The sequence below is a fragment of the Peromyscus leucopus genome, unplaced genomic scaffold, assembly GCF_004664715.2.
Source record: "Peromyscus leucopus breed LL Stock unplaced genomic scaffold, UCI_PerLeu_2.1 scaffold_471, whole genome shotgun sequence".
Taxonomy (NCBI): Eukaryota; Metazoa; Chordata; class Mammalia; order Rodentia; family Cricetidae; genus Peromyscus; species Peromyscus leucopus.
The window spans coordinates 128,708-153,679 of record NW_023505367.1 but is presented as its reverse complement, the minus strand read 5'-3'; the positions used below and the strand labels follow the sequence as shown (position 1 = coordinate 153,679).

The window sequence follows — 24,972 nt, the reverse complement described above, 5'->3', positions numbered from 1 at the left end:
CTGCCAGGTACCTGCCAAACACAGCCCACAAATCTCAAGTAACCATCTAGAACTCTTGTGGTGCAGCTCAAATCCGTCACAGATGAGGAAGGGATGCTCGGTAGAGGCTTTGTGGAACAGGTGGAAGCAGTTAACACTCAGTGGCTCAGTAGGTCTGTGAGGTGGTACGTGACACAAGCTGATGTCTCACTCACTGCTCGCTGAACACTCCCCAGGTGCCAGGCCCTGTTGCTTCACTGAAGCCACTGTCTTGTTTGTTCCTCACATCTCCAACAGAGGCGTGCCAACCTGTCTCATAGACAGGACACTGAGCTCAGCAGAGAGAGCGAACAGCCAATTTATGCAGATGACTTCACTATAAGGTACTCCACAACACAGGGACGGTCACTCTGGTGCCTCTTATACAGATGGATACAGAATGCCCCATAGTCCCTCCTTACTCAGGATGGTCATGCAGAGCACACCTGAACCCATTATACATTCAGAATGTCCTTATAGATAACCCACGCAAAGACTATGATGGTTTCAACTGAACTCTGCCTTCTGTTTTATTTTCAATCCTGGGGATGAGCCTGGGCCCTGCATCACTGAGCTACAGTCCAGCCCTTCTACCTCTTTGTTTTGAGACAAAGTATCACTGAGTTGACCAGGCTGGCCTTGAACTCACTCTATAGCCTAGTAGGCCTTGGACTTGTAACTCTCCTGCTTAGCCTCTGAAGTAGCTGGGATTATAGGCTTGAGCCATGAACCCCATGATTTCTTCACACACACACACACACACACACACACACACACACACACACACACCCTAGTGGTTTCAAAATAATCACCATCAGTTGTTAACCCTATAAAGCAAGGCTTTATCTACTCTAGTTTGTACTGAAAAAGGAGACTGCGATACTAACCACCATTCCTGAAGCCAGCAACAAGACTGTGGAGGGTGGCTGCCTCCTCCCAATGCCTTGGACCCTCTGGCTACCACCCTACAATGTCCACAAGTTCCTCCTATACCAGGCTAGTGCTGCTGTGTTCAGCATCATCCTGGGGTTGTCTTCTAACAGAGTCAGGTAAGTTACTAGGGAAAATGTCTTTATCAAGGTGAAGAATGAAGTCCAGGTTGGAAAAACCATGCATGGCAACAAAATGGGCCACGGACAGATAGATGCTGGTGCAGTGACAATCACATCCAGGAGTTTCACACGCAGAGTGCCAGCTGTCCCTCATTTGTACCACCCTCCGGCTGAGACAGTGGAGATGTGACTCCTACTTGAGAAAAGCCCCCTTGCTTTATAGATAAGGAAACCAGGGTCCAGGGAAACAAATGGCTTTCATGCCAATTGAAGCTTCTCGAGGCTTACCTTTGCTGGCTGGCTGGTCATCACCATGGCTACCGCTGGCATCTTCTTCAGGGCCCTCCTCCCACTAGCAGGGCGATCCCTGGTGGGAGGCTGCTAAAGATGTCTAAGTCGTTACACAGGCTTTGGAGGATACCCTCTGGGTCTCTCTTCAGTGATGACACTCCAGCTGTTAGTCCTCCTTGCTCACGTCGAGGCTTTTTCCCTGCCTCCACCTCTCCCAAGATCATCACCAATGACATCATCCAATGGAAGCCTACTCTTCTGTTCCAGATCCTTTTCCGGACTGAGCCACGGGGTTTGGGCTTCCTGCCTGCCTGTTTCTTGCCCACCTCTGCTAGAGAAGGCTGTAACCAGTGTGGAGTTTTCCAGCAGTTCAGGGATTCTCTTGCTTTTGAGGTTTTCCAGCTGTTGGAGCAAAGAGGGCTCCTCTTCCAGAGGAGGATATTCCCAAGAGAGAAGAAGAAGGAACACTAGGCCATCACCCATTGAGGCAGGGCTGCCAACACTCTGACATCTTCCTGTAACTTGACAAACTGTCCTTTGGGCAATGAGTAGAATTCACCTTTCACCAAGGAAATCTCCTTGTGAGGAAACTGTCATATCCACAAGGCTTCAGCTGGCTGTGAGGAGCTGTGCCAAGCTCCTCGACCCCATTTATATGCCAGCCATCCGAAGGGCACCTTTGCTTTCTTCCCGGCCAGCACTCAGGGCCTTCTCTGGCTCTCCTTCTTCTCGCTCTGAAGGTCAACAGGATGGTACAATCAAAAGGGGCTTTGCCTCCTCCTTTGTCTAACACGCCATCAAAGATGAGGCTTTTGTTGACATAGAGTTTCACGTTCTTGGCCACCAATATCAAGATCCTGAATGCACAAAACGGAACAAAGGAAAACGTGTGTCATCAGACTGATGTGTCAAACTGTGAAGTGAGGATGCCCCCAAACAGAAATGTAAATGCTAGAAATGTGAGCACTCGAGAGCTGAGCCAGCAGCTGTGAAACGGACTCCCCCTTCCTCTCTCCGCAAAGCGTCCACACTCTGGAATCAAAGCCCTTTCTCAAAGAGGCAGCCTCACTGCTGTCTTGGCTTTCATCACTCTGTCAGGACACTGTAATGGCCACTAATTGGTCTCGTGGCTTCCTGGTCTCTTGCTGCTTCAACCTGGTTCACTTGCCACCAGAGTTCATCTCCTACAGGAGCAAAGATGCCCCACCACTCCCTGCGACACCCTTTCCGGCTTTTCACAGCCGTAGCAGCATTCTTAAAGATTGCTCCAGCTGGTGTTAGGGGTATTTGCCTGTCATCCTAGCACTTTCAGGGCCCCAGGACATAGTGAGTTTGAGGCCAGCATGCGCTACAAAGGAGACTCTGTCTCAAAAACAAACAAACAAACACAAAACAAAACAAAACAAAAAACCAAAATGAAAAAACCCACACACCCACATACTCACACACAAAATAAATGTGTATTTTCAGGAAACTAAAATGAAGTTGGTTTCTGAGGCTTCTGCATCAAGGAGACCTGTTGTGCATGTTAAATGCAGGCTCCCGGGACTCCTGGAGTGTCTCATATTGAGTGTCTTGAAAGCAGAGCCACGACAAGGACTGGCTGTAGACAGGAAGTGGGAAAGTAACACAGGTAGGAAGAAGCCCCCAGGTGCCTGAGCCCTTCACTGCTGGGGCAGCTGGGTTCCGTCCTGCTGGGACTCTTCAATGAGTCCATGGCACGTACCATGGAAATGCCCCCCAAAGACAGAAGTAGTCCATTTGTGCCACTGCTTGCTGAATGTGGCCCTGGGCAACCAATGCTCTCACACATCACAACCGGGCATGTTTGCTCAGCAGACACCCAGCAAGCAGCTCAGATGCAGCAATGCCAGCATGCCAGGGATCTACTCACTGCAGCTGCAGCTGCAGTCAGGGAAAGACCCAGGGACGTGAACAGGTACCAAGGCACAGCCTTGATAATGCAGTTTTGAGGGAATCTTTGCCCTATGACCAAATTTTCTAGATGTTTCCATAGCACAAGGAAGTGGAGAATGCAGGACAACATGACATATGTGACCTTCAAAGAAAGGTCCCTGCTTCCTCATAACCCAAACACATGGCCTTATGTCATTATGTATCTGATGCTTATCTGTTCATGCTTAAATAAGATCACCCTCCCCGGCTACTGTTACAGCCCCCGTCTCTGTGGTGGAACTCTTCCATCAAGGGATATAATGCATACATCAAACAGTTAATACTTCTTCACACTACTCGTAAGTCTTAACATGTACATCTCCCTGAAACAATCTCCACACTTAGGATGTGTCCATCCCCCGAGGTCCTCTTCACACTTTGAAATCCCTCTCTTCCCAGACAACCACCCACCTTCTCTCATCACTACAGATTTTTACATTTGTGTGTGTGTGTGTGTGTGTGCGCGCGCGCGCACGCCGCGCGCATGCGTTGTCCAAGGACAACTTGGGGGAGACAGTTCTCTCCTTCCACTATGTGTATCTAGGAATGGAACTCAAGTCAGCAGGCTGATAGCAAGTGTTTCATCCTGTGAGACACCTCAACAGCCCCCTTTTTATAAACTGACACTCACATTTCTAGAATTTTGACATAGAGCTTACAACGTGCACCCTTTGCATCTGGCTTCTCTCACTTAGCCTAACTGAGATGCAGCCGGAGTATGAGAGCCTGTGTTTTCTTCCTTTGATTCCTGAGTATTCTATCTACAGAGGCGCCCCACAAGTGCTATTACCTCTACAGTGAAATCAGTCACTGTCATTTCCATCAGGTCCTCTCCCAACTCAGTGTAGAATCCACTGTGCCAAGGCACCCACAGCAGAACATGGCTTACTCTGCTGTCTGGGTGATCACAGCAGAGCCCTTCCCTCAGCTATGACAGTGGTTTACAGGCTGGCCATGTCCAAAGTCACGGATTCTTCACCCCCCTGTCATGGTTGGCTCAAGCAGACGAATAGGCAGCTCCTCCTCCCCTTCATGATGTCCATGGCTGGGCTTCCAGTGATGATGTGCCTGTGTTACTTGGCTTCTGCCTAACTGGCTACTCCTCTGCCAGCCTCCTTGCTTATCTCCACTCCTGCAATCCCCACCAGCTCAGCTGGGCTCAGTGACTAGGCTGCCCTAGGTCCAAGGCTAGCTTTCTGAGTGTCTTGTACTCACTATGGCCAAGTTCTCAATGTCTCTCTGGTTCAGATGCCATTTCCTGACTCTCTGGTCCTGACCTCTCGATTGGCCCCTAAGGGATGATGCCTCTCCTACCCTCTCCTCTTGGAATCTCAACCTTTATGTGCCTCAGATCATCAAATACTTAAAAAAAGAAATCAATAACAGACAAACAAAACACTAGGCATGTAGCCTAGGCTAGCCTTGAACATGGGTTCTGTCTGCCTGGCTTCTAGGTGCTGGAGTCACAGTTCCCAACAGAGTCTCCATCATGTCCCCCAAGCTGAACCTCTCCCTGCTCAGTCAGCTTCCCAAATCCTAGCAGTCCCTCTGATGACCCTGTCCCCGGCCCCGCCACGTCCAGCCTGTCAGGAGTGCCTTCCTCTCTCCTCTCCAATCTGACTTCATCTCCACAGACACTGCTGCCCAGTGTAGACCACTGCCATCTCTCCAGAGACACCAGATCAACTAATTGGTCTCTCTGTGCCTGCTCTGCACTGTCACCCTGCACACACACTTCATTTCCCACATAGCAGCCAGACTCGCTTAAAAACAACTTCAGTCAGAGCTCAGCAGCCTCCTGCCTAAACATCCAGTGACTCCATGCTGTCAACCCAACTAAACATAATAGTCCCAGGTCCCGGTTTGCCGGCCTCCATATACTGCTCCTTGATGCCACAGCACACTTCCTTCTTCGCTTCAGAGACTCCCTAACACCAGCTCTAAAGAGCACTCCACCATTCCCTCTACATCCTGATGCTCTCGAGTTCCTCAGTCTCTGAAATGGTCTCTTCATCAGCATTTCTGGAGGGTTAGGGCAAGGTTTTTGTTTTGTTTTATTTGTTTGGAGAGAGAGTCTCCCTATGTAGCCTAGGCCACTATTGATGTATTCACGATGTAGACCAGGCCAGTCTCAAGCTTATAGAGATCTGTCTGCCTCTGCCTCCCCAGTGAGGGATTAAAGGTATGCTCCACCAGAGCTGACTAAGGGGGCTATTTCACTGCAGATAGGGTCCCAGAATTGAGATATAGCATTCAAGTGCTGGGATTGCAAAGCCTTCACCTCCATGCCTGCTTGGCTGCTAATTTATCTCTCCTAACAAAGTGAACTGCCAAGACAGCAGAAGTCCTCCACAATTGCCTGAGGATACAGCACATGGTAGGATCACAGCCGTCATGAGGGAACTGACACATGACTAATCTGGACATTCTCCTAAGACAAAGAACAAGAACGATGGCAGCTTGTGCTTTTCCTCCCAGGCCACTCTGCCCTTGGCTTCTGATCTTTGGCTTCTGATCTGTGTTTGACCAAGTATGGATTCTGAGGCCCCAGAGCCCTCATTCTCCATGCCTCGGCCTCCCTGTAAACTAAATCTGCGTGCTCTAACTAAATTCCTAGATCACCATGGACAGGGTTGCAGAGCAATGCAGAAGGAGAGCCATCAAACCCGTATCCCACCACAGGAACTCAGCTTCAATCATCCAATTGCAGGATGGCAGGCTACTATTTGCTGGCTGTCAGAAAAGTCGATGTTCAAAGTGTGCTTTTACATGTTTATATGGATGTGCGCTCTGTTTAGAGGAGGCACAGAGCAAAGCGTGTGCTGTGAATTAATCAGAACACAGCTCGTGGAGGAGGATGGCACTGGCAGCTTTCAACGGGCAGTTCTGAAAAATTACCACCATGGAAACATCTGGGAGACAGAAACAGTCATTTAAAGAGGTGGTGGAGTACAGATGGGCTTCCCATCCAGACAGTGGTGGACAGGCAACCTAGCTTTTCTAATGGGATGTCTGGCCCCCAAAACATGTCTTACACAAGCAGTTGAGAGCCCCACTGGCCATAGATGTCGAGCCCTCAAGAATTATGACTGTGGCAGAGGAAGGCACGTAAGGGAATAAGGGAGGTAAGGAAACAGTGAGCTCTGGGGAAGGCGGGGGTGTTCAAGAGCTGGTTGTGGCCATTGGGGAGGGAGGGCCCTGCCTGGCCTGCAGCTTGCATCTCTGATGTTTCCAGCAAAACTACTGTGCCTGTGGGCAGGTTTGGTGTGGGATATCTGGGTAGGAACAGAAACAAAAGTCTGCACTGTCCCACAGTCCCAGACACCCCATATGAAGGCATCAGAACTCTCCTCCTCTCTGTATGTCTAGGTAGAACTCAGTTCTGGCTATCGCCAGCACAGACTGAACTACCCGTGTGGGTAGAACTCTGGGCCCCCACTTTCTTAATTAAGTCCCCACATACCATCTCCTGCTCCCTAGAGGTAATGGTCCTGGAACCTTGCAGTGGGTGTGCGTGTGCACACACATCCTTCCAGACTTTGTTCTACCTACAACCACCACTCAGCATCTGTGGGGGATTTACTGCAGGGTCCCGTGGATACCAGCATTGTCTCATGCTGCAGTCCTGTGTATAAAACATCACAAATTTGCATATATAACCTATGTACACTCTCCTGCTTCCTTCAAACCATCTCTAAATGACTTATAAAGCCTAATGCAATGTAAATGTTATGGAAATTGTTATGCTACATTGTTTAGGGAAGAATAAGAAAAAAGATATATTCGATAGAGATTTTTTTCCTGAATATTTTTTTATACTGCTGTTTGAATTCTGGGATGGGAACCTGCAGGTAGGCAAGGCTGTTGCTATGTAGGTGGCCATATAAAACATCATCAGACCTCAAGGATTGTTACTAGGAAGCTGGATGGAGGTCCACAACTGCACCACAGAGCCTTGGGGCTGGGGGCTTGCAGGTAAGGTACCCCTCAGCATCCCCTCAGCAAAGCTCTAGAAAAAGGATGCTTTATAGATCTGGGGAAAATCTTTTCCTGCTGGAAGACTTGGCTCTGCCCATGTCAGTTACCAGGGCTTCAGTTGAGCTCTTCCTTCTTTACCCCAGAATCCAGTGCATTCAGAAATCCCATCCTTCCAAATGACTCACTATAACCATTTGTGAGTGTGCACTTGTGTGTAAGTACACTCTCCTGCTTCCCTTCTTTGTTTAATGAGAGATGTGGTGGTACTTGTAGTGATGCTTTCTCAAGTGACACTCTGAAGTCCATGACTGCTACATAATCCCATTCCCAGCGCTCATTTTCCCTTACGGTTTTTCTCTCTAGTTCTTAGAACCAGACACGGTGAGATGATAATTCACATTTAACACATTATACGTATCATTGCAGCCTAGATAACTGAATTAGCTTGCCAAGGCCACTCTCCTCCTTAGCCTGGCATGGATAACTGCCCCACCCCTTCTAATGAATATACTTACTACTCAGCAAGGAGAGTGGTCATGTGGTTTCCCTGAGGCAGAGCTGAGGGGTGCAGGGCTCTAAAGTCACTGTTCCCAGAGGTGACTACCAACTTCAGCATGGCCAGCCTATCCAGCAAAGCATTTGAATACAGAACTGGCTGAGTCTAAACATCAAGGCAGGTCTGGGAAAGCAAACTGTGCCTTGGGTGGCACTTAGCCACAGTGGACTTCATTTGTGCCAGGCTGGAGGTATCCATACACCAGACCCACTGCACAGAGAATGTGAGCCAGTCTCCTCCCTATCTGCACCCAAAGAATGTTCTAGAAGAGGAAGCAACTAGAGGCTCTGGGACACTTGGAGGGGGTGTGGGGTCTGCTTCCTATATTGCTGCATTCACTTTGTTCTACCAGACTTTGGAGACTCTGGAGAGCAAGCTGCTGTATCCAGAGTGGCCTATCCCGGTCTCAGGACAGGCTCTGCACAGCCTCCTCCAGGAAGTCTCTAGCCCTTCTGACGTCGTCTCTCCTCTTGATGCCAGTTGTTGAGGGCTTTGCTCTGGGCTCTCAGACTTGCTACTTGGCTTCCTGCCCTCTGTTAATCATCTGTGTACCCTGTGCCCACCAGGATGTGGGCCTCTGTCCTGAGGCCTACATTTGCTCCTTCCTTCAAGCTCCTGCGCATTAGCCGCCATAGCTCTGGCTCTATTGAGGAGGGGACTCAACGCTCTTTCACGTGTCCCTCAGGGAGGATGACCAAAGCAACACATCTTTGTCATGAGGACACTCACTTTTCTCAAGAGAGACGGAGGCAGTGGGGTAGCAGATAGAAGAGGAAGGAAGTGAGGAAAAGGAGGAAAGCTTGGGAAATAAATGGTAAGGACTGCAGTTGAGGTGGCCACAGCTCAGGTGATCACAGAGGGACAAAAGGACTGGGGCAGGACAGGATGGAGAGCCAGACACTGGAAGAGAGGTCAAGATGCTGTGGTTGGTGGGCAGGCAGGCCTGGCTCAGGGCAGGCTGAACGGGGTACAGACACTCAGGCAAAGAGGGGTGGGAAAGAAAGCAACCAGGCGGGCAGGCAGGCTCAGTAACAGCTCCAGAACTAAAGAGTAATGCCATAGCATGGGACTGCCCTGAACTCAGAGAAGGACCTTTCATGGGTACCTTTCCATCTTCCTGGTGTCTCCCTGCTGGAGTGACCTTGGCTCCCCTCCTCCATCCTCTCTTTATATGGACAGTGGATCTAGCCCCATGAGCAGCCAGCTGGGCAAGTGGTCATCTCTAAGCTTTCCTGAAGAAAACAGTCGGCTGACATTATAGCCCTGCTCCTATCCACTCACTATCCACAGACTCAGACTGATTTGCCCTACCACCGAGCTACCCTGCCACTGAGCTGCCCTGCCACACTTCTGTCCTGCCACTGAGCTGCCTGCCACACTTCTGTCCTGCCACTGAGCTGCCCTGCCACACTGCTGTCCTGCCACACAGCTGTCCTGCCACTGAGCTGTCTGCCACTGAGCTGCCCTGCCACACTGCTGTCCTGCCACACAGCTGTCCTGCCACTGAGCTGCCCTGCCACACAGCTGTCTGCCACACTGCTGTCCTGCCACACAGCTGCCCCGCCACACTGCTTCCTGCCTGTCCTGCCCACTGCTGCCCTGCCCACACAGCCCCCTGCCCTGCCACACGCTGCCTGCCACTGGCTGTCCTGCCACTGAGCTGCCCTCCACACTGCTGTCCTGCCACACAGCTGTCCTGCCACTGAGCTGCCCTGACACAGCTTGCCCTGCACACTGCTGTCCCTGCCACTGAGCTTCCTGCCACTGAGCTGCCCTGCCACACTGCTGTCCTGCCACACAGCTGTCTGCACTGAGCTGCCCTTGCCACACAGCTGTCCTGCCACACTGCTGTCCTGTACACTGCTGCCCATGCACACTGCTGTCCTGCCACCACAGCTGCCCTGCCACTGAGCTGCCCTGCCACTGAGCTGTCCTTGCCACACAGCTGTCCTTCCACGCAGCTGCCCTGTCACACTGCTGTCCCGCCCACGCAGCTGCCCCGCCACACAGCTGTCCTGCCACTGAGCTGCCCCGCCACGCAGCTGTCCTGCCACACTGCTGCCCTGCCACGCCCCCTCTGATCTTGTCTAAGAGCATGGGCCTCAGCTGCCATCTTGAGTTTGTACCTGCCCTACTCGGAAAGCTTGGCCTAGGCCTAGCCTCTGAGTGTCACCACCGCAGCCTTATGCTGATGGTCAGCCCCAGCCACAAGTATTTTGCTTAATGCCACCAGGCCTCCTGCCTCAGCTGACTCAATGTTAGCTGTGATCAGACCCCACACCAAATGTTTAAAAAACAAAACATTTTGAGACAGTTTGGGCTGTTTAAATACAGAATGGTGATTTAAGAGCAAAACAATAATTACTGTCAGGCCTCATGATTGGGGTTATAAGAAAGGACCACAAACTTGAGTGTGCAGAGCACTGAAGTGTTCATGAATGAAAGGGACCGTAGCTAGGGCTCACATTCAAAGGCTCTGGGATAGAACAGGAGTGGCAGGGTGGATGCTCTTGGGTTGACACTCAACAGTCTCCACACTGCACTACTTGAATCCCTTCCAGACAAACAGCTGCCAACGCGTCTGTTATCACGGGAGAAACAGGTATACCCAAGCATAGGCACCCATGCCTAAGCCATGCTGTCCCTAGCTAGACTGGGCTGGAGGCTCTTACCTGGGTCCCCCTGCCTTAGCATCCCTCAGACAGCAGCCAGGGTGGCCTTTTAGATTACTTTGGTCAGATTGTCTCCTGTTCAGAACATTCCAGTGATTCTAAAGGCTGGTATATCTGCATGGAGGTAGAAAGCCCAGGACTCATCTGAGCATTCTACATGCATTCAGTGAAGAACATTTTATGACAGTAAACCATGGATCTGAAGATGGTATCATCAGACTAAGGGCTTTGTAGACTGCCCCTGGTGGGCAGGTTCTAACAGGGGATCCTACTCTGACTTTCTCTTCTTGTTTCTCTTAATAAGGCGCCTACCATTCGGGGCCACACCACCTGGCTCTGCCTCCTCTTAGGGCTTCCTCTTGAACTTCTGCGTCCATCAGGCCCATCCATGTGCTTCTGTCCTAAGAGCTGCTAAGCATGTTCCTGCCCTTGGGGACTTTGCTTCTTGCTATGTCCCTACCAGGAACATTTCTGCCCATGACTCCTCCTCTCCCTCACTCCCTGTGGTGGTTGGAATGGGAAATGGCCCTCACAGCTCATATATGTTTGAATACTTGGTTCTCAGTTGGTGGAACTGTTTGGAAAGGATTAGGAGATATGTCCTTGTTGTTGGAGGAGTGTCACTGGGGGCAGGCTTTGAGGTTTCAAAAGACTGGAGCCATTTCCAGTATATGTCTTTCTGCCTCCTGGTTGTGGCTCAAGATGTGAGCTCTTTAGACACCTGCCACCATGCCTTTGCTCTGCCATCCTGGACTCTGTCTGAAAACCATAAGCCCTATGAAACACTTTCCTTTTATCTATGAAACACTTCCTTTTATAAGTTGCCTTGGCCGTGGTGTTTTGTCACAGCAATCAACCAGCAGCCAGGAAATTTCCCTAGTTCATTGTCTTCAAAACACTGCGCACTGCCTGAAATCCTGCACTCACTTGTATCCTTGCTTGACCTTCTTTACCCTCCAGAAAGTGCAGGGCTATGCACATGGGGTTCTGTCTATTTTTGCTCCCTGCAGTGTTGAGCACCGGGGGCAGTGCAGCCTATTGCACACATACCAGCCTTGCACAGGGCTATGCACAAAGCAATTTAAACTTTGAAATGCAGTTCCTCATGTCACTTCCTGTGATGTATGGGCTGGAGATGACTCTTGCACTTGGTATCTATGGTGAGGGTGGTGACAGTGTTCCTGCTCACAAGGAAAGCACAGACAACTCAAGATTGCTTTAAAAGAAAACAGACGGCACATGGGGAGCCATGGAGAGTGGATGGTTCATTTGCCTGTTTTCTGTCAGGATACCAAAATACCTGAGGCTGTAACTTTATCAAGAAAAGAGGTTTATTAACTCACAGTTCTGGAGGTTCAAGGGCAAGGTACTGGCATCAGCTCAGCTTTGGTGGAGGTCTCAACACTGACAGCATCACAACAGGAGTGTGTGGGAGATCACTCAAGGACAGAAAGCCACAGAGCTCAGAGAGCTTGCTCTCTTTATAGCAGCCCTCTCCTGAGAGCCAGTACAGGGCCCGTGAGAACAAGCACGGCCCCTTCCAAGAGCAGTGCATGACTTTTCTCATCACTACAACAATACCTGACAGAAACCACTTATGGAAGGAGAAGTTTATTTTGCTTACAGGTTCAGAGGGCTCAGTTTACTACAGTGAGGAAAGTATGGCAGAGTTCACCACAGCAGAATGCGAAGCAGGGGTCTGGGCTATGGCTGGGCTAATCTTCAAGGTTCTGTCCCTAAGTGACCTACTTCTATCAGCCAGGTCTCTCTTCCTAAAGGGTCCCCAAGTCTCTAAAACCTATCCCTCGCACTGGGAAACAGGCATTCAAAACATGAGCCTATAGGTGACTTTCCAGAGTCAAACCATCCCAGGAAGTGTCCGAATGGCTTCTATCAGATGGAGCCTGTCTGTTTCCAAACCACAGCAGACAGGCAATCATCTTACTAGAGAGACTGATGGTTTTTCCCTCCCTGCCATAACTGTCACTTTATAAAGGAAACCCATGTGACCCTCATGCCCCCCCAACCAGCCCAGTCCCTTGTACCTTCCAGCTGGGGTAAGTCTTCCATGTGTATGAAACATAAAAAGATGTAGCAGACATGTTATCCTATTCTCCTACCCTAAGCAGACAGCCAATCAATCCCCGATGAACCAGAGGAAGGTTCTCAGGGCAGCACTCCAGGCATCCACTTCCAATCAGCTGACGAAAGAGACCCCCGTCCATCTGCTGTGTGGGGTCTTACCATTCCAGACTCAGCTTCTTCAACATCAAGCCAGGGAGTACTGTCCAACAGCCACAAAATGGTTCCCATATTCAGTGACTCATTCTTGCACATGCGTGCCTCTCACAGGCCTCACCCAGTGGACCGATAACATCTGTCAAAGCATACATGGCTGTTGCCATCCTCTTTTACCACGAAGTGTGGCCTCCTGTTCTTACTGCCCTTACCAAGTCCCTCTTCTTAGGGCAGCTAACACTCACAATGCAACCTAGTTAGGGAGAGGAGCCTGGAAATGTTCACCCGAGGAAGGTAATCAGCAGCACATTCCAATCAAAATGAACCCTGCTCTAGGACTCTCCTCCATTCCAAGTAAGCCTCGCTCCCCCCATTTACCTTTCCTTCTCAAACTCCCATACACAAAAACATTGCATTAACAAGCCATGTCTGCGGGCCAAGTTATATTCCCTATAAACTCTCATTTTATCTCCTCCAAAACACACAGCAATAGAGTTCTCTGGAGAATATTAAATCGACCAAGCCACAGCTGCATTTGTTTGTGTTTTTTCTGCCCCCGGTAAGTTCTGGCAACAGATGTTGTATGTCGTGTAAGCAGTGTTCTACGGTGCCACTCCATGCTCCACCCTGAGTGTCCACCCACAGTAAGCCTTGCCCACCACAGTAAGCCTCCGACGCTCCCCTGACTCAGAGGGCCCTGAGCCCTTTCTGTATTCTGCATGTCCCAGGAAGGCTGAGTACAGGTAAATAAGTGCCTGTCTTAGCTGAGGCACACAGCTTCTCAGCATTGTGGTCCAGTGTATAAAATGTGCTCCAAATTCATGCTTAAGTGACCATGCTGAGCCATGGGGCATGGGCTTGGCCAGGCTGCAAGCATCTCACTTCCATTCTAGAACAAGGTGTGAGGAACACTTGCAGGGAAGTTCCAGCAAACCTGAGATCCTGAAGTGGGCGGCTCTGAGCACTTAAGAGATGGCCAGGGAGGAAGGGAACTCACAGGTCACAGGTCAATAGGACTTTTCTCACATACTCCAGATAATTGTTTTTCTCAAACTTAAACTTGAGGAATTTATTAACAAAGAAAGACTTCAAAAGGCAGAAAGCAAAGGGAGTTTTCTGTTGGTCTGAGCAGTAGGGCCCATGAACAGAGCCAGAAGGACTGTGCCCACCTCATGGCTCTCGGGCCTACAGTGCCTACTAGCAGTTGGTGGGTGCTGGTTGTGGGAAAACCTAGAGGAAAGAAGAACAAGGGTAGGGTGGGAAGGAAGGAGGAGGGCAGGAGAGGGAGAGGTGTTAGGGGCTCCTCTGGAGGACTGCCAGCTTTGCTTCAACCCCCTCAACCTCAGGCCCCTCACCTGGGTGTAAGAAAGGGCAGCAGAGTTCCTCATGAACGACAGGAATGTGAACTCACCCACTGGTTCTTTTATTCACCCATCTATCACCTGCTCATCTCCTTGGCACAGATGAGTGGTGGAGACCTCTGCCCTACCGTCTTGGAGCCACAACCTTCAGAGGAGGATAGGGAAGGCTCATGAGGCCCAGAAGTGGCTCAAGGGCAGAGGCCGATCCCTGGAGAAAGCATCGCCTGAGGAATCTGCAGGGCAAGCGTCTGGAGCTGAAGTGAGATGGGGAGGTGGGCAGGCACAAGGCTGTGGCCACAGCAGCCAGCACTCGGGAGGCTGGCATGAGTAAGGGAGGCATTGCTGGGGAGGCTGAGACTGGCACAAAAGCATTAGGAAGCTCAGATGTCACACCAGAAGTTTGACCTTGAGCCTCTGGTCAAAGGGTTTGAAGCAGCAGAAGAGTTTGATAGAAGCTAGAGGCTGCTGGAGACAGACTAGAGGCTAAGGCAGGAGGATTAAAAGTTCAAGGACAGATTTGGCTACAGGGTAAATTCTAGGCCATCCTGAACTACATATTAAGGCCCTGTCTCAATAAGTAAACAAGCAAAGAAGGAACAAATAAAAGCACCCCCACGCATTTCCCAAGCTCAGGGGAATGGTTCAAAGTGCCACCAAGGCCCAGGTCTCCTCCATGGAGGCATTCACAGAAGCTGTGCTCTGGCTATAGGTTTACAGATGGCCACAGAGCCCACAGTTCCCTAGTGTCTTTTAGCAAGATGGAGGTTGGAAAGACAGCTCCACTCACATGTTTCCGTGCTAGTCCCTCAGGTCTTGCATGAGGCCTGGCTACTTCTGACCCATGTCTCCTGAAGAGGGCAAGAAGGCGGATGGCAGTGCCCTGCCCTTCCTCACTCACTCTGTGCCATCTCTGTGTGCCGGGAAGTGTGGCCTCCTGTTCTCACTTCCTTCCCCCGTGGGGGCTCCACCTTGCCCAGGGCTTCAGCACACTGCATGATTTGTCTACATCTTGTCTGCCAGCGGCTCAGCAAGGTGGCCCCAGGGCAGTTTGTGTCTTTTGCACCAGTCTCCTCAGGACATATCAAGAGATTGACAGTGCTGCTGTGCCCATATAGGTGAAGAACTAAAGCAAATCAACACATGAACACGCTGGAGAGGGAAGGATGGGACAAGAGGACAGTGTAGGGGACACAGCAAGGACTCTGGAACGGGCCACAGCCACAGTGAAAGCTAGCCATGTAGAGCTAGTTCTATACCCCGAGAGCCAGGTCTGACACACAAAATCCCTGTCCCACCTACCAAACTACCAAATAAGAATCTACTTTCTGGCTGGGCGGTGGTGGTGCACACTTTAATTCCAGCACTTGGGAGGCAGAGGCAGGTGGATCTCCGTGAGTTCGAGGCCAGCCTGGGCTACAGAGTAAGTTCCAGGACAGGCTCCAAAGCTACACAGAGAAACCCTGTCTCAACTACTCCAACCCCCCCAAAAAAGAATCTACTTTCTGCCATGCATGGTGGCACACGCCTTTAGCCCAGCACTCAGGAGGCAGAGGCAGAAGAATCTCTATGGGTTTGATGCCAGCCTGGTCTATAGAGTTCTAGGACAGCCAAGGCTACATAGAAAGACCCTGTCTCAAAAACAAAAAAGAAAGAGAGAGAGAGAGAGAGAGAGAGAGAGAGAGAGAGAGAGAGAGAGAGAGAGAGGAGAGGGAGGGAGGGGGTAGAGAGGGAGGGAGGGAGGAAGGGAGGGAGGAAAAGTCTGCTTCCCAGCAAGCTCTCCAAGCTTGGTCCCTGCAGAGTAACACCTAGCTGCAGTGGCTAAATGGACGGGCCTGGAGTCTGAGTCCACAGGCTCTTCTTCTCAGACTCACATGATAGAGTATTACCACCGCCACTTCCTAAACTTAGGAGCTGTAAGTTCTGCTCTGGTGGCTCTCACGGAGGTTCTCGTTGGACTCATTTCAGAACTCAGGCATCAGGCCACTGGCACACTGCACCAAGTGAGCTGTGAGGGGGCAGGGCCTGCCACTTACCCCACTGCTGTCCAGTAATTCCGAACCTTGATCTTGGCCAGACCGAAGTCACGAAGCTGTCGCATGTTGTGGATAATAAAGTAGAGCTGAAGTGGAGGGTGAAGGGGCAGGTCCACACTGGGGGGTCCTTCTTGCTCTGAAAGGCCAAAAGATGGGAACTGTAAGGGATATTTCTGCCTGTCTCCAGAGCAAGAGGCCAGTGACTCTGGCTAAAATTAAAGCCAGCAGACATGCAAGGGCTGGGCGGGGCCACCGTATCTCCATCGTGAGTGCTGCCCTCTGCTCTCATCCCTCTCCAGTTGCGCTTCATAGCACCAATAGCCCTGTCCCTGCAAAAAGCTGCCGGCCAGATGGAACTCAAAATGCAGTGGGCTTTATTTTAATCAGCTTAATGGGCTTTGAGGAGGGCACTGGGGGAGGGAGGGATGCCAGGAGGCCAGAGAGAGCCTCTGCTGGCACTGTTTGATTAACCTGGCAAGCAGAGCCTCTGATTTTCTTTTGTCAAACCCTGTAGAATTTTTCAAATTTGAGAAGAGAGGAGAAAAAGAAATTTCGGAGCCATGTGCTGGAACAGGGCATAGCATGGAGCGCTGCTCCTTTCAGGGTTTCTAAGTGCAGGGGGCTTCTGCTTGCATTTCCTTCCGAGGCAGGAGGCGGCCAGGGTGTTGCCAAGACTGCCCGTGAAGACACAGGGCACCAGAGCCAGATGCTTGCCGAAATCTGCATCCTCACCAGCACCATTTCCTGAGGGAGAGCTTTGGTGGCCAATGGGTAAAGCCCAATCAGGGGACTTTCTGCTCCAGTCACACCCTATGATATTTCGACACTCTCTGGGAACCAAAGCTGCAGCTGGGCCGGCAAGATAGCTCAGTGGGTAAAGACACCTGCTGCCAAGGCTAACAACCCAAGTCTGATTCCTGGGACCACAAGTTGGAAGGAGAGAACCAACTCTTAAGAATTATTCCTCTGAAACCACACACAAAGAATGCAATTAAAACAGAAGAAAAAAATCCAGCCAGCGCTATTCCCAAATACACAGCACTGGCAGCTGGTGGGCACTGCCTGGACCATGCTTGCTGCCCTTTTCAACCTGGAAATCGACAATACGTCACGTGGTTCCTCATTCCCATCCTCCTGTGACCTGCCTCTCCTCAGGCAGCTCTGACTGCCTGTAGTAGCAGAGGTGAGTGGAGACTGTCTCTGTGTTCTGTCACGGCAGTTCAGCAGTGCTCTGTAAGAGGAACCCCTCGTCTCCCTCCTTCCTGAATCCCAGCGTCAGGTACAGCTCCTTGGCCCAGCGCTGACCTAGTGGCTAAGTGACATGGGTCTCCTATCATATATGCTAGGGTTGCAGCTTTACAGAAGAGACTACCTTGCATATAATTAAAAAAACCATCTGTGTGCTTCAGATGTCGGAAAGGAAAAGTAAGCACCAATTCATTGCCAGAAAAATGGGGCAGCTTACCCCTCAGAGCCTGATTTCTGGATTCTCCAACCACTTAGAATGTTTGGCACTTAGTCAGGCTTGGAGCCCAGTATTTGCCTGAAGCCAGGCTGCCACTCTCAGTACCTCAGTGCCCACCAATCACTACACACCCCTCAATCAATCAATGTTTCTACCCTCACATCCTCTTAGGTCCTGCCTGGCCCCACAGCCATCTTGGCTTTGGAATATATTGTACTCCAAACAGGCATCACCTGGTACCTAAGAGCATCTTAAGGACTCTTGTCACCAAGAATGTGCCTATTGCTGGAAGCAGGGGATGAGGGCTAGTGACTCTGGGTTCTGAAGCCTGGCTCCAGCTACAAGAACAGCTGGGGCTTGTCTTTGGACAATAGTGGGTGCTTTCAGCAGGGAAGAGGCAGTCTTTCTAGGAAATGTGGGTTCAAGGGATGCTGACTTACTCTGGAAGCACCTTGGTTGTCTAGAACTCTGTGTTCCTAGCAGCTGTGTTGGGTCAAGAATGCTCATCTCAAAATCAGCGGGTAAGCTCACCCCTCCTCTGTGGTGGCTGACACTGTCAGAGAGGGGACAGGAATTGATTTCCCTTCTCACTTCTGTCAGCAGGAGAATGGCAGGAGAACCAAGGGGTACTGTGTCATTTGAAACCCAAGTGCATTAACCTGAGGATAACTCACGGGCTCATTAGTGCAGGTCCTCTGCTGTTTCCCCTTCAGACAGAATCTGTGTGGGAAGCCAGAGACTGACCAGCATATCCTGGATACACCCAGAGCCAGGCCAGCAGGCAGAGCATCTATAGCACCTTCCCCACACACAGGCAGAAAGGAAGGGGCAGCACAAGGATCATGGCAGCCTCCAGCTACTGCTACAGTGCAGCATAAGGCACTCTGGAACCCTAGGGCAAGCAGACTGCTGGGCCTCCTTGTGGATGGAAGGTGAAGGTGCAACTTGGCCTCTGGTCTGCCTTAGGATGCCCATAGCCATATGGTGGAGTGGGGGGTTCTTCTGTCTCAGTGATTATCATAAGCATTTATTATAGCGATTATGGGGCCAGAAGGAGCATGGGATAAGTTCTACTCTGACTCACATTCTTCTAGTAGCAGACCCTGAGGCAAAAAGCCCTGGGCAAGTGTGTAGACAGTGTTAGAAAACCTAGGCAGAGAGGGGAGGCAGACTGCTCGTGAAGGGTATGTGAGTAAGTTAGCCATTCCTGCCAGCACTTGGAGTAAAAGACCGTCAGGGAGACAGGAGTCAGTGTGGACATATCTCAAAAATATTCTAACCACGGGGCACAATGATCCCCACACCAGCATGGGCTGAAGGTTGCTTCTAGGGGCTTTAATACCCTCTTCAGCTTGGGCTAGACACACGAAGACCCAGAAAACCTATGTGGGGACTAACTACAGAAACCAAAGGTGCTTTTCTATCTCAGCATTGATTAAACACAGATCCACGCACAGGCAGAGAAATGCCAGCTGCCTCAGAACTAACACTGTGTTAAGAAACTAGTAGTTTCCAAAGGAATAAGCTACTAATGACAAAATAGCAACATTTTGGAAGATGTCAAGGGCACTCTGCTTGGGAACCAGCCAGCCTCCAAATGTCTTCAGATTGTATTGTGTTTATGTGCATTTGGACAGCTTTTTCTGTTTTCGTTTTTTGGTGTTGGGGATCAAATTCAGGGCCACACATGCTAGACAAGCTATCTGCCACTGAGTTGGACCACTACTTCCATTACAGCATTCTTGGAATGACAGTCTAAAGATTAGAATAGACAAGTGGCTCCAGGTGCTAGGATGGGCCTGGGGATAGAGTTGTGCTGTGTCTTCATGGGCCGTAATCCATAAAGCCACGCATGACAAAATGGTATAGAACCGCACACACACACACAACACACACACACACACACACACACACACACACACTATAGGAGGACTGTCTATGAGTACAGTGGCCAATTCTGTTATCTTTGGGGAAAACTGAGCAATAACACATGGCAACTCTGTGTGTCCTTTTTGCTTTGAGATATAACTCATATACTACAAAGTTCACCATTTTCAAGTGTGCAATCTATGATTTCCCAGCATATTTTACAGGCTACAACAGCATCACCATCTTTGCCAGCATATTTTACTTCTCACTGAAGGAGCCCTGCACCCACTGGTCACCCACTCCATGCCTGGCCTGTTCCTGTGTCTGTTTATCTGCTTAGGCTGTGTTTCCCATAAACGGAATCATTCACTATGTGGCCTTCTCATACTTAGCTTTCAAGGTCCATGCATGCATGTTTGTAGCCTGTACCAACACTTCATTCCTTTTCATGGTGGGTATCAGTATATTGTATGTCTAACATCATCTTTTCATTACTTGTCTATCAGTCTGTGTTTTGGATTGTTTCCATCTTCTGTTGAGTTTGCATTGGTTTTTGTTGTTGTTGTTTTTGTTTGTTTGTTGTTGTTGCTGTTTTTGCTTTTCTGATGAGCACATCTCTTGGTTATACACCCAGGAGTGGAACTTTCTGGAGAATTGCTATGCTCTTTCCCACAGTGGCTGGTCTACTGGCTTTCAGCAGTACTTGTCATTTGTTCTGGTCATCCAGAGGGTATGACTGAGTCCACTGTGGCCTTCATTTGAGGTTTCAAAAAGTACGTGTTGAGTGCTGGTGTGTACTTTTCTGTGACAATGTTTTGCTTTGTTTCAGCAAGATGGCCTTAGAAAATCCATTGGGACCGCTCCCTTCTCTTCTATGTTTTACAAGATTGAAGGGACTGTCAAAGGCTCATTCTTTAAATATCTGCCAGATTCACCAGTGGCACCATCTCACCCAGGCTTCCCTTGTGGGGTTTTGATAATCAGCTCAATTTCTTTCTTTTCTTGGGATTGGTCTGTTTAAATTTTTCATTTCGTCTTGAGTCAGTTTTGATAATTTGCTCTCCTTGGCATTTTATACAGTACAAGTAGGTTATCTTATTTGTTGGCATACAGTCTTATAATCCTTATTTCTGTAAGGTCAGTAGTTATACTCCATTCATGTGGTGATATTTTGAACAAATAAAATTTGCCTGAAGATCAGAGAAGCAAAGCAAATCACAGCCACCACCTCCTCCTCATACTGCAAGAGCCAGAGTTCTGGTCTCCTCTGGCCTTATATTCCTTTCTCTGCTTAGCCATATCACTTCCTGTCTCATCCATTAAAGATGTGTGATCCCAAGTGCTGAAGTTAAAAATGTGTGCCACCACTGCTTGGCTCTGTTTCTATTTTAGCCTGGATTAATTTCATGTAGCCAGTGTGGCCTTGAACTCACAAAAATCCAGACAGATCTCTGCCTCTGCGCCTGAGTGCTAAGATTAAAGTGTGTGCCACTACTGGCTGGCCTCTACGTTTAATCTAGTGGCTTGTTCTGTCCTCTGATCTTCAGGCAAGCTTTATTTCCTAGATTACAAACAATATATCACCACATTTTCTCTCTCTCTCTTTTTTTTGTCAAAATACCACCACACCTTCATTCCCTTTATATTCATTGAAATCTTTGCTTCTTCCTTTTATTAGTCTAGCTAAAGGTTCTTGATTTTGTTGATCTTTTCAAAGAACAACTTTGGTTCCATTGACTTTTTTCTCTATTGATGGTCTTTTTTTTCTGTATCATTTTTACAGCTTTCTGTGGGTCTATAATTGTCTCCAAATAAAAAGTTTTAAAACTATGCAGCACATGATTTTATGTATAGAGATATGATGTGACCAAGGACAGACAAGCGCTAATCAGTTAAGTGGGGGAGGCTGATAAGCTCAGGTACAGGAGCATTTATTCTAGTAAGACATGCTCTGAGGAGGATAACAAAGACAACAGTGACTGGGCAGGAAGGGACAGGGCTCTCCACACTGTGGGCAGGGAGCCTTGATGAGAAAGGGATACTCGAGTGAAATCTAAATACAGGTGATCTGGATCAGCATGCCAGAGATGTGGAGATGATGGAGGTAGACTACTAGAGAAAGGAGTCGGGGGCAGACAGGGTACTATGGGCCCTATCCACCCAGTTGCCCAGGTGACAAGAGGCAACTGTTATTTGTTGTTGTTGTTGTTTTCCTGTAAGGGTACTTCCAGGAAGGATTAGCTAAGGGAAAGCCCCTCCTGAAGTGGGGGCAGACATAATGAGATCTGAGGAGAAGGCCATCCTGCCTGCTTCCCATTAGCTGACTACTGCTCTTGTTGAGTGTCTATTCTGAAGCTGCCTCATCTTCACTGAAGACAGCTCCTGCAGCCTTCCAACATGGCTGAAGGGAGACCTGTGGCTCTCTAGGAATCCTTCAGGCCCTCAATACCCAACTGGGACTACTGGGGCATCCAGCTGCATGGACTAAGCAGCTACTGGGGTCTTTGCCTCTTTAATGCCCTTAGCCTCTGCTGGGCTCCCTCCACCTGGACCCATTGTGTAAGTTAATCTAATACATAAATCCCTTTGTAATATACATTCCATGGTTCTGTTCCCCTAGAGAGCCTGACTCACAGAGAATGGAGAACAGGAAGAGAAAATATGAAATGAAGCCCACTTTTGCAGGATTTGGGACCTGAGAAGGACTGGGGAGATGAAAAAGGTCCACTGTCAGATCCACTGGGAAGCAGAGACACAAGATTCGTGGGTAAGCGTGAAAGCAATAGCTGAGAGAGTAGCCTCAGGATAAAAGTATGCACTAGCCGGGCGGTGGTGGCGCACGCCTTTAATCCAGCACTCGGGAGGCAGAGCCAGGTGGATCTCTGTGAGTTCGAGGCCAGCCTGGTCTCCAAGCCAGTTCCAGGAAAGGTGCAAAGCTACACAAAGAAACCCTGTCTCGAAAAACCAAAAAAAAAAAAAAAAAGTATGCATACTAGTTCTTAACAAGTTTTTATGGATACAATGGAAAATAAATTTACTGGAAATAACTATTGACTTGGGAATCCCTAATTTCAAGGCTGTAAGCACTGGGTGTGGGTAGCTAAGCAAAGAAGTCTTGAGGAACAAGATGCAAGGTGAGAGAAGTTTGGTAGAAAAGATCAAGAATCTACAGGGCTGGATATGTAATGTGGAGACATCACAAACCATGGACCAGGATGGAAAGGGTATACACAGAAGGGGCAGGGATGAACAGAGTGGACATAGAAGGGACAAGAGGGAGGTGGGCACAGAACGAAGGGCCAGCAATAGAGAGGATGGACAGAGAAGGAAGGATAGCTCTTTCCTTTTTTGTTTCTGCTTTTCTTGCTCTTCCTCTCTCTCTCTCTCTCTCTCTCTCTCTCTCTCTCTCTCTTTCTCTCTCCCTCTCTCTCTCTCTCTGTAGGCCAGAGGTTCAACATCAGATGCCCTTCCTTACTTGCTGTCCACCTTATATTTTGTGACAGGGTCTTGCTGACCCTAGAGCTCACTAATTTGGCCAGGCTGGCAAGTCAGTGCGCTCCAAGGAAACTTATCTGCCTCCCTAGAGCTGGCGTTGGACAATGCTGCTGTGCTCAGGCCCCACCCTACCCGCTGCCCTTGCCATAGGTACTGGGAATCTAAATCCAGGTTCTTCATGCTTGTATAGCAAGCACTTACCACCTAAGCCATCTCCTCAGCCCATTTGGGTGTTTAAGACAGGGTCTCACTATGTAGCCCAGGCAAGTATCCTCACCACTCCTGATCTAGGAAGGGAGTTTTTCCCCAGAGTCTACCAACACACCCCCAATTCCCTATAATGAAGCAACTTCTTCAAATCTGCTCTTTTTAAAGGTACTTCTCTGCTCGGATGTCAGTGGTACCCTGCCAGCTTCAGGTCCCTCAAACCCTTGAGGCCTATCATTGATGAAATGAGGATAGTTCTGGCAAGGTTCACATGAAGGTCAAGTGAGACAAAAATATCAGGCTGTGGTTGGTACAAGCCAGTGCCATTGGATGTGTATGAGACAGGGCTTTTCTAGTCACCCAGTCGTGGAAGACTATGGAAGAAATGAGGGGGTCCAGCCCACCCACAGAAGGATCTCGAGATCCAGCAGCCCAGATGACACAGCTGAACTGTATCCCAACTCAGTCCCTGCTCCCAAAAACCCAAAACTATGAAGTCACCCACTAGCCAGCTCAGCAGCCCCAGGAAGTGGAGCGAGGCACAGCTACTATCAGAACTATCCCTGGGGATCCCAGGGATGCTTTCTATTGCTCATGGGGTGCTCCGATATTTTCATTTTCAGTACTTTTAAAGAACAACATTAATTTTGGGTGGATGGCCTAGTTAGGTTTTCTGTTGCTGTGATATAACACTGACCAAACCTATCTTGGAGGAGAAAGGGTGTATTTGGCTTACAAGTCCTGATCACAGTCCATCTTTGTGGAAAGTCAGGGCAGGAACTCAAGCAGAATTCAACAGAGACCATGGAAGAATGCTGCTTACCAGTGTGCTTCATGGCCTCTTCAGCCTGCTTTCTTATACAGCCTAGGACTACTTGTCCAAGGTGATGACAGTAACCATTAATCAAGAAGATGCCCACAAGACGTGCCCACAGGCCAATATGATGGAGGCGTTTTCTCAACTGAGGCTCCTCTTTCCCAGATAACCCAAGCTTATGTCAAGTTGACAACCAACCAACCAGCACAGTGGAGTCCATCATCCAGGTATGTGACAGGACTTTAAGAGACACTGAAGAGCACTGGACACCTGCCTCATCCCTCCTCTGATCTCAGTTCTGCAGGCTCTTTCAAGGCAATCAGAAATGGTGCCAGACATGGCACAGGAAAAGCCATGTGGCTGGCTGTTCTGCTCAGTGCAGCTAACTTGAATGTGACAGGAGGAAGCAAGGCTTGGTGGCATGTACCTCTAACACCAGAACCAGGACAGCAGAAGGAGAACTGTTGGTTCAGTTACTCTAGGCTTCGTAGTGAGGTTCAAGGACAATGTCCCAGGCAATGCAGTAAGAGCCTGTCTCAAAAACCATAAAAAACAGCAAAAAGATGGTAACAGGGGAAAATATAATTGCTTATGAAACTAACCTCTATTAACTATCTAAAAGAAAAAATATTCAATGTCTGTTGGGTATGGACCCATGGCCTCAAGAAGCAGCACCCTGAGGAGGTGTGGGCACAGTGTGTGGGCCAGGCTGCAGCTCATGAACTTGGTCTCACCACTTTCCTATGTGTGGCCTTGGCCATGTGCCTGCCCATCTCCAAGCCTTAGTTTTAGTTTTTTCATCTACAAAATAAATGAAGGCACTGGCCCCTGTGACCACTGGTGGTCTGTGTTTAGTGGTCACAGCAGGCAAGACCTCAGGGAGAGACACCCATGGGCTTCTCCTCACTTAGCTACAGAGAATGCTTCCCCAACCCGAGACTGCATCCTCATTGTGGAAGAGAAC

General features: G+C 49.4%; 1 pseudogene; it reads right to left on the bottom strand.

Moving 5' to 3' along the window:
• Nucleotides 1-24,972, bottom strand: part of LOC114700318 — a 120,013-nt pseudogene that overhangs the window by 29,561 nt on the left and 65,480 nt on the right.